Raw genomic sequence first — 17,925 nt, 5'->3', positions numbered from 1 at the left:
CCAGTGCATGGGAAACCCAGGCAAAAGAACTGCTTCAAGCCAGGAGTTCATGACCAGCCTGGGCAACATAGCAAGACCTGTCTCTACAAAAAATTTAAAACTTAGCAAGGCATGGTAGCACACCTATAGTCCCAGCTACTCAGGTGGTTGAGGTGGGAGGACTGCTTGAGCCCAAGAGTTCAAGGCTGCAGTGAGCTATGATCGCACCACTGCACTCCAGTTTGGTCAACAGAGTGGGACTCTCTTAAAAAGGTTGGGGGGAATAAGTCATGGCTGGCACTTGGTGCAGGGGGTAGGGGGAGTGGGGGGTATATAGGGAAACTCTTATTTTCTGTTCAATTTTTCTATAAGCTTAAAACTGCTCTAAGAAATAAACTCTAATATTTAAAAATATATTCATTCAAAACCGACTAAAAAGAATACATATAGATATGCACATATATATTTAAGTGGTATTTTTATTTTTGGATTTTCTGTACTTTCTGGGTTTTTCAGCAATAGGTGTTCATTGCTTTAAACTTTAAAGTTTTATTTAAAGGAAATTATGCTAAATAAACAGATTTGGCATCACCAAAATGACAATATGATACAAATGTAATTAAATCCAGAAAATTCTGATCCCTAACACTACTGTCCAATTAACACAATCTCTCTTTTTTTCTTCAGTTCTATGTTAATTAAAAATAATGATACCTCACCATGTGATTTTCTGGAAAGAACTGAGAAAAACTCTTTAAAGATTAAAAGTAAAAAAGGATGATATCCTAGTAACTGGTAAATACTATTAAGGATGGGAAAAGGTTTTCTCTTTGACTAAAGAGAGGGCTAGTCCTGGAATGATTCAAGGAAACCTCTAACCAACTAACAAAGGCCAAACTTATCACAAATTAGAAACACAAAGAGTGCATTCTACTAAATCTAAGGCATTTTTAGTTCAATTGAAAGGCCATACAAAGAAGTAGTTTAAAATTAAAGCATGAGTCACAGGTTACCTAAGACTTCTCAACCTGGGAAGAAACTTGTTCTGTTCGAATGAACAGAACAACTGTCCTTAAGTATAGATGTTTTCAAGTTTGTAACTAAGGATTTTCTGGTTATAATATTGACATAAAGGTTCTAATTTGATAAAAGTGGAAATATAGCTTCTCTAAAGTTCTCTTTCATGGTAAATAGATACATAAAATTTGCCCTCTTAAAAAAACAGTTTCTTGTTCTTTGCTAATTGATGAACTTTTAAGACTTAAAATAAATCAAACTGACAATCAACCTCCTCTCCCTACCTGTATTAGATGGCATTTTCAATTCTTTGACAAAAATCAATCATTGTACAAACTGTTCTTAACAAAACAAAAACAACTCTTAAAACTAACAACTTTAATCCTTCACTGAGAATGGCTTTAATGTAATAATATGGCATATCCATTAATAGGCCTCAACTATTAACCTACCTAAGTAGCTTTCAGGAACCACAGTTCCATGATAATGGGTGCTTTCTTTCATTTCAGCAGAGATTTATTTCATATTGAACTTATTATTTAAAAAAGAATCGATTCAAGAACAAGTGTCTCAGGCTAGATTTGGTATTGTATAAGTAAGCTTTGTGTTAGAGGATGATAAGAATAAATTTAAAATTTTAATTGAACAATTCCAGGCACCAGAGGCAAACCTAAAGCTTAAAATGCTAAATAAAGCCAGCTGCCAAAAAGGCCAAGCTGGTGGTTACAGCTGTTTACCATCATGCAACAAAAATATAAAATCTCTCCATTTCTGAGGTGTCTTCTCCACATGGTAGACTGCTCATCATTTCTGTGGCCTCTGTTCACCACTTCTCTACTCTGGAGTTGTCAGAGGCATCTGAATCAGAGCAACTCCAACTTGAATAGGGGCTGGGTAAAATGAGGCTAAGACCTACTGGGCTGCATTCCCAGGAGGTCAGGTATTCTAAATCATAGTATAAGACAGAAGGTCAGCACAAGATACAGGTCATAAAGACCTTGCTGATAAAACAACTTGCATAAAGAAGCCAGCCAAAACCCATCAAAACCAAGATGGTGAGGAAAGTGACCTCTGGTCATCCTCACTGCTCATTATATGCTAATTATAATACATTAGCATGCTAAGAGGCACTCCCACCAGCATCACTGACAGTTTACAAATGCCATGGCAACATCATGAAGTTACCCTATATGGTCTAAAATGGGAAGGAACGCTCAGTTCCGTGAATTGCCCACCCCTTTCCCAGAAAATCCATGAATAATTTACCTTCTGTTTAGCATGTAACAAAAAATAATCATAAAAATAGGCAACCAGCAGCCCTCAGGGCTGCTCTGCGTATGGAGTAGCCATTCTTTATTCCTTTACTTTACTAATAAACTTGCTTTCACTTTACTCTATGGACTTGCCCCAAATTCTCGTGTGAGATCCAAGAACCCTCTCTTGGGGTCTGGATTGGGACCCCCTTTCTGGTAATAGGGTTAACCTACAATAGCATGGCATACAACTGTCCAAAGTGAAGGAAAATTAATTTTTTGAATATTTACCATTTCAAACTATCTACAATTATATTTCTTTAAATTAATTTAGAGAGTTGACTGCATTATTCTCACTGTTCTATATGGCCACTGAGAGAAAGCAAATTCTTATTTCAGTGCTGCCAGGGAAAACTGTGTCCAAATCTCCTTTTTGAATTAGGAAATGGAGCGGTACTTTGAAAAAATATGTTGTCTCATACTCCATTGATAAAAGACTGTAAAATAAGTTTGTTCGTTTGTTTGTTTGTTTTAAGTGTGAGCTTTTATCTTCCTATTTCTTTCTGGTAGTCACTAGCCTAAATATAGAGAGGAGGCAGGAAAGGAGACAGCAATAGCCTTTAAAAATCCACAAATTCAACAATCCTTTTCTGTGAGTTTCTCTTACCTGTGGCCCCTAATACAAAACGGCATTTGATTAATTTAAGTTAAACTAATTAAACATGAAACTGGATAATAACATACTGTTTTACCAAAATGCATGTATTAGTCCATTTTCACGCTGCTATGAAGACATACCCGAGACTAGGTAATTTATAAAGAAAAGAGGTTTAATTGACTCACAGTTTCACATGGCTGGGGAGGCCTCAGGAAACTTACAATCATGGTGGAAGGCAAAACAGGCATGTCTTACATGGTGGCGGGTGAGAGAAGTGAGAGCAGGGGAAATGCCAGATGCTTACGAAGTGTGTGAGAACTCACAAGAACAGCATGGGGGAAACTGCCCCCATGATTCAATCACCTCCCATCAGGTTCTTCCCTTAACACCTCGGGGTTATAATTCAAGAGGAGGTTTGGGTGGGGACACAAAGCTAAACCATATCAAAGCAATAGCTTTAAAATGCTAGTTTGCCCTTGACAACAGATAATAGCTTCAAAATATAGCTTTTGGAACCATTTCTTTCCACTATTTTTAAAGAATGACATGAGTAGATAGAGGGTTCAGACTATTCTGTAGCCACAACTCAAAGCCTACATTCAAATCTTCTGAGAAGGATTCCTTCTTCCCTTTTCGTCATCTTAGCATATTCCAAAGACCTACTGGTAATTCATTTCCGTGAAACAGAATTGCAAGGCAGTCTTTAATAAAAGATGGCAAATGCAATAATTTACAGATGTGTTTTTTTATGCATCTGTGGTTACTCCTGTTTTCACTCAATTACATAGATAATTCCACTACTAAAATACAGAGAAATATGTACTGATAAATATTTAAGGGTATATTATAGTTATTATAGAAGTCTTATTATCAAACAACTGAAAATGCCATCAAATATATATATATATTTTAATATAAAATCAATGCCAACCAAAATATCTGCACCAACGTATAACAAAGAAACCAAAGTTGCTACCTATCATTAATATATATTCTTTTCAGGCTAAGAAAAATGTTCAAAGAAGATATTTCACTTATTCAAATGAGAAACATTTAATTTCAATTATATATCCACAATAGAATAGGGAACAGTGATTTGCCCACATACACATTAATTAGTTTAATGATTATATATTAATATTAATGATATTCAGAAAAAGAAACAGCTTGAAGCTATTATCAGATTTTTAAAAAATGTCATGAATATAGACATAATATTCATTATTCATACAATGGATGCTATTCTACACAAACTGTAAAATCAGGGAATCTTTATGTCTCCTCTGCTTTTATTTTTGGTGTCTGGAATATTTTTCAATCCACATAAAGTAATTTATCCTTTTTTCTCTTTGAGAATAAAATTCCTCAATATCCAAATATTTGATTATTTAACTGTAATATTCTTAATTATGTTGGCAGAAAATGCATCTCCCAATGTAGTTTAATATTTTTCTGTGTGCTTTATTTACAAAATATAAATCTTTCATGGTAGTGTTATTATATTTTTGGCACTGTTTACAATCAAGGGTTGAGTAATAACAATGCCAATCTTGTGTCATTTCCTCAATTCAATTAAAAAGTTTCCTAACAAGCAATTCTATCTTAACTTGACAAATTTTGCCAATATTCTTCAAAAGCATGGTTTCATTTTTTCTCCCAAATTAATACAAATGTATTATAAAATTACATGCTGAATTCCTAAAAATAAGAAACCTGGCCAGGAGTGGTGGCTCACGCCTGTAATCCCAGCACTTTAGGAGGCCCAGGCGGGCGGATCACGAGGTCAGGAGTTCGAGACCAGCCTGGCCAACATAGTGAAACCCCATCTATATTAAAAATACAAAAAATTAGCCAGACATGGTGGTGGGCGCCTATAATTCCAGCTACTCAAGAGGCTGAGGCAAGAGAATCGCTTGAAGCTGGGAGGTGGAGGTTGCAGTGAGCCGAGATGGTGCCACTGCACTCCAGCCTGGGTGACAAGAGTAAAACTCCGTATCAAAAAAAAAAAAAAATTGCAATTACTGTGAATGTAAACATTGGCTTTCAGTTTTGCCAATCCAATGACAGCTAAGACTGAATACAAAATGCAAGGTTTATTTAATTAAAGCACTACCATTTTCACATTTTTACAGCTTAAAAAATACTTGCACTGAAGCACCCTCTATCAGATTTGTTTTTGATTCACTTGAAAAATACAAGATAACTATCAGAACCAATTTTTTATTCACAACTGACTAAAGGCTAAACTAAGAAGCAGATGTTTTGATGCACTCTTCTACATAATTCAGCAAAAAAGAGGTAGAAGGAAAAACAATGCCCAGGAGTTCTGGTATCTTGGCATGTCATGGGCAAGTATTTTTATCATCACCTGCCAAGTACTCCGGGTGTGCAGATTTCTATACCTAAGATGTCTGGTCACTTTACAACTTTTTCAAAACCAGTTCAAATGCCATTTCTTCTAAGTTTTCTGGCTGGAATGACTACAACCTCCAATCCCTTGGGGTTCCTTTTTTTTTTTTTCTGAGACATGGTCTTGCTCTGTTGCCCAGGCTGGAGTGCAATGGCATGATCCTAGTTCACTGTAGCTTTGGACTCCTGGGCTCATGCAATCCTACCTCAGCTTCCCAAGTAGCTGGGACTACAGGCATGTGTCACCATGCCCAGCTAATTTTAAAAAAACTTTATTTTTAAGAGACCAGGTCTCACTATGTTGATGAGCTGGTCTCAAACTCCTAATCTGAAGCGATCCTCCTGCATCAACCTCCCAAAGTGTTGGGATTACAAGCGTGAGCCACCACGCCTTGGCCCCCTTGGGATTCTTGTTTAAATCTTTATAATAACATCACTAACCACATTTTGCCTCTTGAGGCAGACTTTTAAAATGTTTGTGTTTATTTCCTATTTGGATTGGGAGCTTCCAGAGTTACAGGGACTCTCTTTAACCATCTTTAAGCTGGCAAACACTTTCTGTAAAGGGCCAGATAGTAAATATTTTATGCTTTGCAGGCCACATATGTCTCTGTCACATCTCCTTTTTAAAACAACCTGTTGAAAATATAGCAGGCCTTTCAAAACCAGGCTGTGGGTGTTATAGTTTGCTGATCCCTGAGCACAATATTTAAAGGTCAGGTTTTGAAGTCAGACTGGGTTTCTGTATCAGCGGCTGTACTACCTCTGGCAAGTTACTTACCTATATAAAATGTGGATAATAAGGGTTATTGTGAATATTAAATTAGATTATATGCGATGTTCTTAGCACAGTAACGTAGTATGGTTCACTAAATATTAGCTATTACTGTAATGTGATCACGATCATAATGCCTGAACTGAGCAGTACTCAGTATATTCACTGAATCAAAGATATCCAAAAAGACACTCACATACACACATACAACTGAGATTTTATAAAGAAAATGCCTTATTTTCTATAGTTTTAAATGCAAAAATATTTTTTAACTAAGTTATTTTCAGTTTTACTGGAAACATTAGAAATAAAAATCTTTAAAGTCTTTTAATATTAGGATAATTTTAACCAATGCAAATGTATGAAGGCAAAGTTCCACCATAATAAAGCTTGTAAGAAACCAAGAGGATTAATTCTAGTGAAATTTTGTTATAAACAACAATAAGGCCATCACATTTTTAAAACATTCTTCAAACATTTCCATGCCTATTACTTCATTTGCTCTTCACCAGAAACCTTTGAATAACATAGGTAAGGTGGTATTTTCTTTATTTGATAGATTCAGAAGGAGATTAAAATTTTTCAAGGACCATTCTGCTTATCATAGACAATTTAATTTAAAAAAACTGAGTAACAAGTATTGGCCAGTACTATTAGGCAATGAGGAAACAAAAATAAATAGGACAAGCTTCTTAAAGAACTCACAATATACTCAAAGAAACATGAACTGTTTAAATACAGTGAAAACATGGGGTCAATTGGAGGGAAATATCACAAAGGGAATGATACTAAAAGATAAATAGGGTTTCATGGGATGAAGTGGAGGAAAGATATTCTCTAGAGAGAAAGAATTACATGTTCCCAGTATATCAGTAAAAGTACACAAAACTTTCAAGGAATACATTTGTAGGTGGACTCGTGAATTATGGAGTGCAGGGCACATTTTGAAAAGCAGGCTGTTTATGTGAAGGAGCTTATATCCTATATTCTAAGCAAGGAGTTTCTATACACTAAGCAGCCATGGAAAGCCTTAGGAGAGAAAGTCATATTTGGTTTCGAAAATATCATTCTGATGGCACGGTGGAAGACACATTAAAAAGAGAAGGATTCTGAGAGCAGAGGAGATACTGAAATAATTTTTCCATAGAGGGATTAGGCATATGTAGGCAAGTTAAAGAAACATATACTTTCATATGACCTAACAATACCACTTCTAGGCATATGTACAGCTTTCTAATCAACATGTTGTGAACTATCTGATGGCTGATAAAAATTTAAAGTGTAAGGATAGACATAAATAGAGCAGCTGAACAGGATGGAGAAACCAGAAATAGATCTATATATTACTGATTGATTTTAGACAAAAGGGACCAAGGCAATTCAAATGGGAAAAGTTTTCAACAGATAAGGCTAGAACAAATGAATAAAAATACGGAAAACAATGGTCTTAACCCTTATCTTATGTGACACATGAAAATTAACACTAGAGAGATCATAGACATAAATGCAAAAGCTAAAACTATAAAGTTTCTGGAAGAAAACATAAGAGAATATCTTTAGGTCATCTATCTTCTGCCACTGGCACTCCTGGTTCTCAGACCTTCAGGCTTGAACTGGAATCATTACACCATCAGCCCTCTAGCTCTCTGTCTGGCCTTTCAACTATAATACACTAATGGCTTTCCTGGGTCTCCAGCTTGCAGATGGCAGATCGTGGAACTTCTCAGACTTGATAACTGTGTGAGCTAATTATAAGGTACTGACCTTATAATACATCTTTCAGGCTCTATCTCACTATATATCCTATGGGTTCAGTTTGTCTGAAGAACCCTGACTAATACAGTGGGCCATATACAATGGTTCCTCTGTTGGAACCATTTAACTCTGTCACTGTAGTGTAAAAGCAGCCATAGACAACACACTAACAAATGGGCATGAATGTATTCTAATAAAACCGTATTTACAAAAATAGGTAGGGGGCTAAATTTGGTCTGAGGACCATAGTTTGTCAAGCCCTTTTTTAGAGCGTAAGATTTTATATGTGACACACTGTCAGAGACCTCTGTAGCTTTGCCACCATCCCCCAGGTGATAATATGGGCAGTAAAAATAATTTTTACATATAGTATAATGTGATACAGTTTGTAAGCACTGCCCTAGGAAAATTAATATATATGCACAAACAGATATGCATAAAGATACTATGTCACTGTTTATAATGGCAAAAACTTGAAATAATTTACATGCTCATCAATGAGGCAATATATAAATCATGATACAGATGTACAAAAATTACAATAGTTGAATGAACTCAATTTCCATTATTAATGCATACATAAAACAAATGGGCGCCTCTAAGATGGTCATTTATGACAGGCCATAAAATATTAATCTTCCCTCTGAAATAGAGACACCATATAACTTTTAAAATGTAGATAACATATTCTGAATTCAATCTAGGTATTATATTTCCAAAGAATGCAGAAAGATTGCTGTATAGATTCTAATGTCTCAATTTGGGTGGCCCCATGGTTGGTACTGGATCTAATCTAGAAAAGAGGAACATACAGTATAATGCCTATTTTTGCCAATGTCATATTATTAATTCTAAATTATATGGATCAAGATTTGCCAGATGTAGCAGCAGAGGCAGGTATTTAACCTACTCCCCAACTCCTACACTTGATTTCAGTGAACACAGCAAGATGGGCAGTGGCAGCAAAGAAAGAAAAACACGGTGATTTACTCTTTCATCAACTACTTTTTTCACCATGCCTTAAAATCCCACTGAAGTGTTCCAGTTCATTCCTAGCCAGAACCTAGATGCACTAAATGATAGCTTCAAATATAATATACAAGACCCAAAACCTAGAGAGGAAAGGATCATGCTGCAGTGCTTCAATACTACGTTTTTGGTTGCTTACATAATCTCTGCTGGTCTGGCATTATGTAGCTCCTTCCAGTCAATAGAGAGGTACCAAAGGGATGTTTTCTCAGTCAAAGGGCCTCACTTTTATGTATTTATTTCTAATATTCAGATCCTTAGGATTTGTACAATTCCATTGCAGTGTTAGAAAAAAAGACTTTTAAATGAAAAAACCCTTTCTACTTTTAGGTAAAATTTACTTGGAAATTCCTACCTGGGGTATGTTCAGATTCCTAAGCGTTAGCTCCCACAGAGTAGAGCCTTCACAGGGGCCTATTTTTGCTTCTCTTAGTATTATATACATATTAGAGCTCTAAGACAAAATGGTTTATTCCTAGTACCCCCCTTTACTCCCAGCCATCATCCTATCAACTTGGAGACCTTAAAAAGACTATCTGAAGACTGTTTTGTCAGGAGAGCTCTCTGACTGGGGTCAGCGATGGCTCTAGCTAAGAAGGCAACCCTGTCCCAGAAACTAAGAGAAACTGGTCAGCTCCTTGATTAGGAGCATATTTTTGATGTTTCATCAGCCTAGACACTGAGATTTTTACAGGGCAACCTAAATAAAACCCAACGGAAGTGGAGAATGATCCTCATGTGGGCTGGGGGAGCTAGGGAGCCAAAGCTGGCTCTCTTTGGGAGGATGGCTACACAAAAAGCCATCAAGTAGCTCTGAGTTTCATTAATGTTGGCTGTTACAGTTAAAAGAAGCCCTGCTGAAACTCTATAACCCAATCATGCTATTATTGTTATTTTGCTTTGTTCCCATAAAAACTAAAGTGGTAATAATAACATATGGTGATTTAGAATATATAAAGCACTGTCAAATATATTATCACTCTGAATGCTCATAACAACTCTGTAAGGTACACAGAACAGGGAGGTTAAGGGACACTACCCAAAGTCACACAGCTAATAACTTCTGACTCCAAATCAATGACATTGATCTGTCCTGGTAGATGATGTTCTTCATTCTCTAAGAGCCCAGCTCACGGATCTAGTGAAGTCTCTGATTCCTTTAGCCAGAAACAGTTTTTCTATTCTCTGGTGGCCCACAGGACCTTATACCTCTCTTATGACACTACCTTTTTTACATTTACAGATGTATGGGTCTCATGATACTCAATGACAAGTTCCTGAAGAGTCATCTTTATATTTCCCATGGCATCTAGAAACATTCAAATTTTTACTGAATGACTAGTGTACTTCCCTGTTTATGGTACTGATCCATTTTTTTTAAAGAAACTTTATAATTAAAAACATTATAAATATAAATGTGCCCATTATTTATACCTAATACAGTATTTGCTGGCAGTTGTACTTTTTCAAAAGTAAAGTTGGATATCAAAATCTGAACAAAAATGATAACTCTAATTGTAATATATCTTTTGGGAAAATCAGGATGACTTATAGTATCACTAGTTGCAACTTCTTGCTTCCAGAGAATATAACCTGCATTAAGTTTAATGGTTACTTATAATAGGAGACTAACTTAAATTGAATCAAAAGGAGGACCTCTTTAGGAAGAGGTGGAAGACTCAACTCTAATTATTTTCAATAACTGCTAAGAATATTTTTGATCTTTGTATTTGGGGAAGCAAAACAAAAGAAAGAAGCCTGATACCAAAGTATCATCTAAGAAGGTTTATGATTCTGTAATCTGCTTTTGACCTTCTGCTAAGGCAACAAAAATGCATGAGGAATAAAGTCTATTACTTAAAAACACACACACACACACACATACACACACATACACAAATATGTCTTTCCTTCCAATGGAACTAATGTATAAACCACTATACAACTTTCTTACTGAGTAACAACCTTTTGGAGAGAAAAAAATATGTATAACTCCACTAAAGATCACGGACTTTATTATTTCCTATTCCATGAAATTGCCTACAATTTATATAATCCTGGGGAAGGGAGACAAAGAAATTACAGATTCACATCATACTCAGAGCTCTGGCATATAAAACTAACCAAAAGGGACAGGATGCATTCTTTACTTTCTTCAAAATGTCAACAATTATCTTGTTTGTAGAATCACTCTAACGTGATCCACATGTTTTAAGCAAACAAGACTCTGTTATCAAAATGCTACTAAAAGATTGCAATCTTCTTTTTCTATAATTTGATGTTTGAGTTGAAGGTCAACTGTGACTGAGACTCAAAGATTCACATAAGTATGTCTGAGGAAAACAGAAAAACCCAAATACTTACAAAAGGAAGAAAGGAAGGGAAGGAGGGAAGGAAGAAGGAAGGAAGGGTGGGGGGTGACTCAGGGGACCGACTACTAGCTCCTATTAGAAAAAAGGTTATTTACTTTGTAATCTAGCTCCACTGGAATGTTTCAAACACGACTCAATTTGTAATAATTTATGCCAAATCTTTAAGGAATACATCTATCATAATAGGTATATCAGTATTCATAAAAACACTGATAATTTCTGAGACAGTTATCAAGGCTATGTGGCCCACACACCCCACAGGAAATTAAGAACACCTGGATTCTATCTCTAGCTCTAACAACCTTGGATAGGTCCTAAATAGACTTTAGGAGATTTTTCAGAAACTTTTCCAATGAAATAGTTTACGCTCCATAGTGAGGTGGATGCTAAATACTTATTGCTTTTTCCTAAATCACACGTCTTTTTATCTCTGAACTCGTTCTGCCAGAACCTTTTCTAAAAAGGGGAGAATAAATTGCTTAAAAGATTCATTCTTGGTAATAGACTATTTTTTCAAAACAAAATCTACAGTTTAATAAAAGTGTTTCACATAGCTAGAAGGGTAATGTTTTGAAATTTGGATGGGGATCTGGGGAGACAGGTTTTGTTTATTACATTTATTTTTTATTTATTTATTTTTTTTGAAACGGAGTCTTGCTCTCTCGCTCAGGCTGGAGTGCAGTGGCGCGATCTCGGCTCACTGCAAGCTCCGCCTCTCAGGTTCAAGTGATTCTTCCCTCTCAGCCTCCTGAGTAGCTGGGATTACAGGCGCCCATCACCACGCCCGGCTAATTTTTTTTTTTGTATTTTTAGTAGAAATGGGGTTTCACCACGTTGGCCAGTCTGGTCTTGAACTCCTGACCTCTGGTGATTCGCCCGCCTTGGCCTCCCAAAGTACTGGGATTACAGGCGTGAGCCACCGCGCCCGGCCTCTCTTATTACATCTAATGTGCTCTGGTCAAACGCTTGGCACTGTGTAAATAACCTAGAAGGTAAATAACCTAGAAGTACCTTGCTGCTTTGCTCCCATATGGAGTCTCTGTCAAGGTAAAATAAACAGCTAAAAAACGCATAGAATGGTGTTTCTTAAAATTTTCCACCAAAATGCTCCTAACAGCAGAGGAAGGTAAATTCATGCTACCGAGAATATGAAGTCTGGCCTCAATCAATGGGCTGGAGTTTGATCAAATTTTCATTTTATACCATTACAGATCTTGTTTTATTATTTGAAAATGATTTAGCTTACCTACCAGTAAATAAAATTAATAGTCCAAGAAAATGTACCATGTTTTATCCTGGTAGGTTGCAAATCTCTAATTCACTTTCCCCAGGTTTACTCACAACTCAATCTGAGAAGCACTTACAGGATAAATATGAAAACAAATATCTGTAATTGTAAGAGTGTAGGCTCACAAGGGTCAAGGCTACAATGTGGACAAAGCTTCAGTTCCCTATTCCCGTATTTCCTGATGATCCCACTAGATTTTAATGAGATACCATAGACTTCTATCTCCTTAAGTGGGAAATGAAAGAAGATGTAATGGTGAAAAGCAGCTTAACTTCTTCTGAGACATAAGTATATTCTAACTGGAATTTTAAATTCCTGAAGCAAAGATCTTTCTTTCTTTTGTGGCCCATAAGTAGTAAAACAAAAAAGTTTTATAGCAGTTGAATCAAAAGTCCTTATGTACCTGCAGTGATACTTGTTTAGGTTAATGATTCTAAAAGGAGTCAGGTAAAGGGCAGAGAAACCTACTAGAATCTTGGAGAGGAGACAGCTAGCTTTTCAACTATATGTGGTACCAACTCACTCTCCAAATAGCCTCCCTGCACAACCAGATCTTTGCTGCAACAAAGCCAGTTTCACTAATTACACAGAATAACTATTATAAGAAAGAGTATACCTTCTATCTCAGGTATGTTGAGATAGAAAAAATACTTAGAACTGCTGAAGGCTTAAGGTAGCTGTGGAGAGACTCTATAAGTGGCCCAGAATTTTATTTTGATTAAATTGTGGGTTTATTAAGCATAGAGATATTCTGAATGTCTAGAAGTTATTCTCAGAAGTTATCTTGCTTCTCTGTATTTCTTTCAACTTTTCCATTTAACTTAGACAGAAAACTACATATGAAGCTCTTATAAAGGCATGATTTTCATCTCAGAATAAAAGGATAACTTTCCTGTTGTTGCAGGTTATAACCTAATAATATATTCCAGGTGGACAGGGAGGTAGATAATGAGTATCATGAGTTTTTTAAAGAGCTAAACTGAGGTTCAGAAGCTAAGTTAATTCACAAAGTTCAGAAAGCTAAAAACAACAGAACTGGATCAGACTCAGAGTCTAATATCCTTCCTCTCCCTCAGATCCCCTAAACAGAGAAATCAAGATTTTTTGCAGCATAAGGGATCAAAAACAGTAAATGTACTTGTTTTAAGTTTCTATTAATACAATTATCAGACTGAAAATACTACTGTAAAAAGACTTAACATATGCATATCTATAGCCTAATATGTATATCTATATATTCTTAATCACATTATTGCTTAATATCAGTTTATAAATTAGTCTACCTGACGTCAATCATTATTAAGGATACAACTTGGTTAGAATATTTAGATGATTCCAACAGACATCTTAGTAGTTTTGTAAAGGTTAAAATATTAGTATCAAAGGAAAGATTGAAAGTATAATTTCATTTGTGTTCTACTTGCTAAAGATTTTCCTTCTGACCTGAGTGAGATATTTGAACAAACAGTTTAATAGTTATGAGATAACAAAAAAGGCATCTGAAATCAATTTCTTATAACTCTGTCTACTCTCTAAACCAAAATCAAAAAAAACAGCTTTGACTCTCGAATTAAAACCTGTCAGTTTTAGTGAAGAACAAGAATACACAACCATCAAAATGGAAATCCTGTAAGTGATGCTTGTTTTTAAAAGGAAACATTAGCTAGTCTCTCAGTATTCAAGCTTTACAATGAATTACTACTAGTTCCCCCAGTGACTCCATGTTCTCTTGCCTCTCTTTTTACATGTTGTGTCCACTGACAGAAAATTCTTCCACCATGTCCCTACCTGGTTGACTCCTACTCATAATTTAGGTCTCAGCTTAAAAATCATTTCTTCCAAAAGAACCCCAAATATGAATTAGATATTTGCTTCAGGGTAGTCTTAACCATACCACCACATTAGCACAACCTATTTTAATTGCTTATTCAGTTGTCTATCTTTTTCCCCCTTGACTGCCCTTTACAGGAAAGAGACTGTGTCTGTCTTCATGTAGTACAGCATAGGTATCTAGCAAATAGCAAATACTTCAATTGAATTACTTTTATTTCAAGGCTGCCTCCACATAAACCTTAAGGATGTCAAATAAAACTCTGACTAAAACCTTTTGGAAATGAGGCATGGAGAGACGGTAACTCTTCAGTTTAGGTAAGTGGATATACCAAATGGTCATCTACCTAAACATGTATTTAAACCAGGCACCTCGCCTCCAGGGCATCAAACTTCATCATATTTATACATTATTTTTTTACTAGTCATTATTTTCATTTACAAATAAAATTGTCCAATTACATTTATCATATTAAGAATTCAGTTTAACTTATGTATTTATTAAGACAGTGGGAAAAAGACAAGAGAAGGAAAGACAAAACAGCCTAGGTAGTTTAACTGTTAAGGTGAATAATTTTTAATTTTTACAAGGAAAAAGATTGAAGTGGGGAACTGAATTTAAGTGGAGTTCTCTATCACTAAATCATCTATTCAATATTGTTTATATAAGCTAGAACAGCATTTTGAAAGCTAGTCATCATATATAGCCTAAAATAGTCAATATCCTTTAAAAAACCAAATTATAAATTGTTGAGGCCAGGCACAGTGGCTCACACCTATAATCCCAGCACTTTGGGAGGCTGAGGCGGGAGGACTGCTTGAGGCCAGGAGTTTGACATCAGCCTGGGCAATATAGTGAGACCCTATTTCTAATAAAAAATAAAATAACTAGCTGGGCATGATGGAGCATGCCTGTAGTCCCAGGTGCTGTGGGGGCTGAAGTGAGAGGACTGCTTAAGCCCAGGAGTTCGAGGCTGCAGCGAGCTAGGATCACGGCCCCGCACTCCAGCCTGGGTGTCAGAGCAAGACTCTGTCTCTAAAAACAAAACAAAAAACAATAAATAAATATTGTTGAAAGGTACTTCAAACCATTAAACATAAAGGCAAGATTCCCATTTTGAATTATCACAAGCAATCTATGTGGAAGAATCAGGTCTAGTATGTGTAGTTAGTTCAGGCTGAGGAAACATCTTGTGGTGTAAAAAACTAAATTGATCATTTCATCATCAACCTTAGGGCACATAAACTATTAGGAATAGACATGGCATGTACAGGTGATGGGAAATATTTTGATTACTTTTTACTGGAAGCATTACCTTTAGTATTTTCCTTCACTTAACCATTTTACTTGGTACAAAGGATATAGTTTCACACACAAACATAAAATAATGGAGAAGAAAAATAGACACCAACCTATAATAAGATATGATATAGCTATGAAATGATCACTGTACAAACTAATTCCTGCACTGGTGGACAGACTTGAACAAGAATTACTAAATTCCATCTGCAAGAACATCATGTCAAGTTATGTATGAACAATAATAATTTCACAGTAATGGTGGACAAAGGAAATATCCCAAGATTTTTTGTACAACTCAGAATGACAACAGACACAGCTGATTTATGACTAACTAAAGAATTAATGTCAAGGAGCTTATTAAAATTCACTATTTCCTCTAATTCTTGGAAATATGTTCAATAGTTTCTCTAAAGGGTACATATATAGATAATGTAAATAAGCAGACAAATTGATGGCAGCCATACTCTTCATAAAAACAAAAATATTCTAAGCTTAAAAGAAATCTCTTTTCAGATAAAAGATTGGTATCTAAATTATTAAAATTATTTAATTCCTAGATATTCCAGGCAGTTTCTGTGCCTCTAATCATCATTCTTCTAGTAATGATGGTAAATTATTCTGCTAGTAACGAGGTAAAGTGTTTGGCATGAGTTTACTGATAAGGACTTAGACTGGGGGTATGTACAAGTGAATGTGCTAACCAGAGTTCTGGCATTGATAAGCTGTATGACCCTGGGTAAGTCATTTAGCCCTAACCAGGCCTTTGATTCCAGATGAATAAAGAAAGGATGCTTTCTACATCCTCTTTAGTTGTAACATTAAGGAATTCTGAGTGTTTGAAATTCAAGCCATGTTAAATTTTCATACCCTGTGGTTGCCACTATAGACTACAAAATGTACAAGTAAGGATTAAAAATCAAACAAACCAAATAACCACTTGTAGCACACGGGCAGGGCTAAACTATACATTAAACCTGATAAATCTGGTAACTTTTCACTTTTCTGACTACCATACAAAAAGTTGTCTCCCCCTAGAACCAGGGAAACATAGTTTGGCCCTGGCTATTATTTCCACAATCAAGGAAGTTTAAACTGAATTAAGTCCATGAAATGAAAAAAGTTAGCCATAGTGGGGCTGGTAGAGTTTCTTTTCCTGAATGACAAATTTAGTATCTTCCTAACCTTTATAACTAATCTGTTGGCACTAGCCGTGAAAAGTACAGACCAGATCAGTGGAAGATATAACCTTAAAACTAAAGCTTAACTAGGTTCTAGATAAAGAGGTTCACCTTAAAATCTGAAGTGAGTTAAAAATAAAAAATCGGGTGATATACAAAATAAGGCTTCTAAAACACCCTACAGAAGACAAAACACAATACTTTTAATCCACACAGGACCTCTTGCAGAGCAACTCAAAGTATTTTATAGAAAGTACTCAATTAAGTTTCATGACACTTCTGCAAAGAGTCAGATATTACCGATTTTTTTTTCAAAGGAGGCAAAAGAAATGAAGGAACCAAAGTTACTTTGCTGATGACATAGCTCCCTATTTCATATCTAGTGTTGTAGCTTGTGAAAAAAGGTGCTTAGCCCCACAATAAATGATATTAACTGAAGTGCCTCAGTTTTTTGAAAAATGTTGGACTTCCCACAAGATATGAGTGCAGAGGATGTGTATTGTCTTGCTTAGTATTTATCCTGATCACTTCAGTATCTGTCACACTGTAGGCACTCATTATATATTTGTTTAATGAATAAAGGCTATTCATAATAGCTAAAAATTACTAGATATAAGTTCATATATCAGTACTAAATGCATTAATTATTTCATTTAATCTACCAACAATTCAATAAAGTGATTACTCTTCATTTTACTGATAAGGAAACTAAGACCTAGGTTAAGTAACTTGTCCAAGATTACAAAACAATAAAGCCACAATTTTAACAAGGTAGCCCAACTTTAGATCTTAAAGATCATGATTGTAGAAAGAAAAGCACTAGACTAGCGGTAAGAAATTCTTTTCTATATTCTACTCCTTCACCACTTCCTTGGAGAGAAAGGAAATTTCTTACTGATGTTTCTATCTGCTTATAATGCCTAGTATAGTATCTTAGTCACATTACTATTCATTAAATGTTTCCTGAATACAATTAAAATCACATAAACAAATTAGGCTTCATTTAAAGATAAAGTTACCAGCGAGGTCCACCTCAGTGGTTCTCAAAGCACGGTCCCTAAACCTAAAACTTTTGTCAG

General features: G+C 35.6%; 1 protein-coding gene across 6 annotated transcripts in view; it reads right to left on the bottom strand.

Annotated features, from left to right (window-relative positions):
• The window catches only part of FUT8 (fucosyltransferase 8), a 401,412-nt gene that overhangs the window by 52,609 nt on the left and 330,878 nt on the right, over positions 1 to 17,925 (bottom strand). The window lies entirely within an intron of this gene.

Source organism: Gorilla gorilla, chromosome 15 (assembly GCF_029281585.2).
Source record: "Gorilla gorilla gorilla isolate KB3781 chromosome 15, NHGRI_mGorGor1-v2.1_pri, whole genome shotgun sequence".
Taxonomy (NCBI): Eukaryota; Metazoa; Chordata; class Mammalia; order Primates; family Hominidae; genus Gorilla; species Gorilla gorilla.
This window is presented reverse-complemented; position numbering and strand designations above follow the sequence as displayed.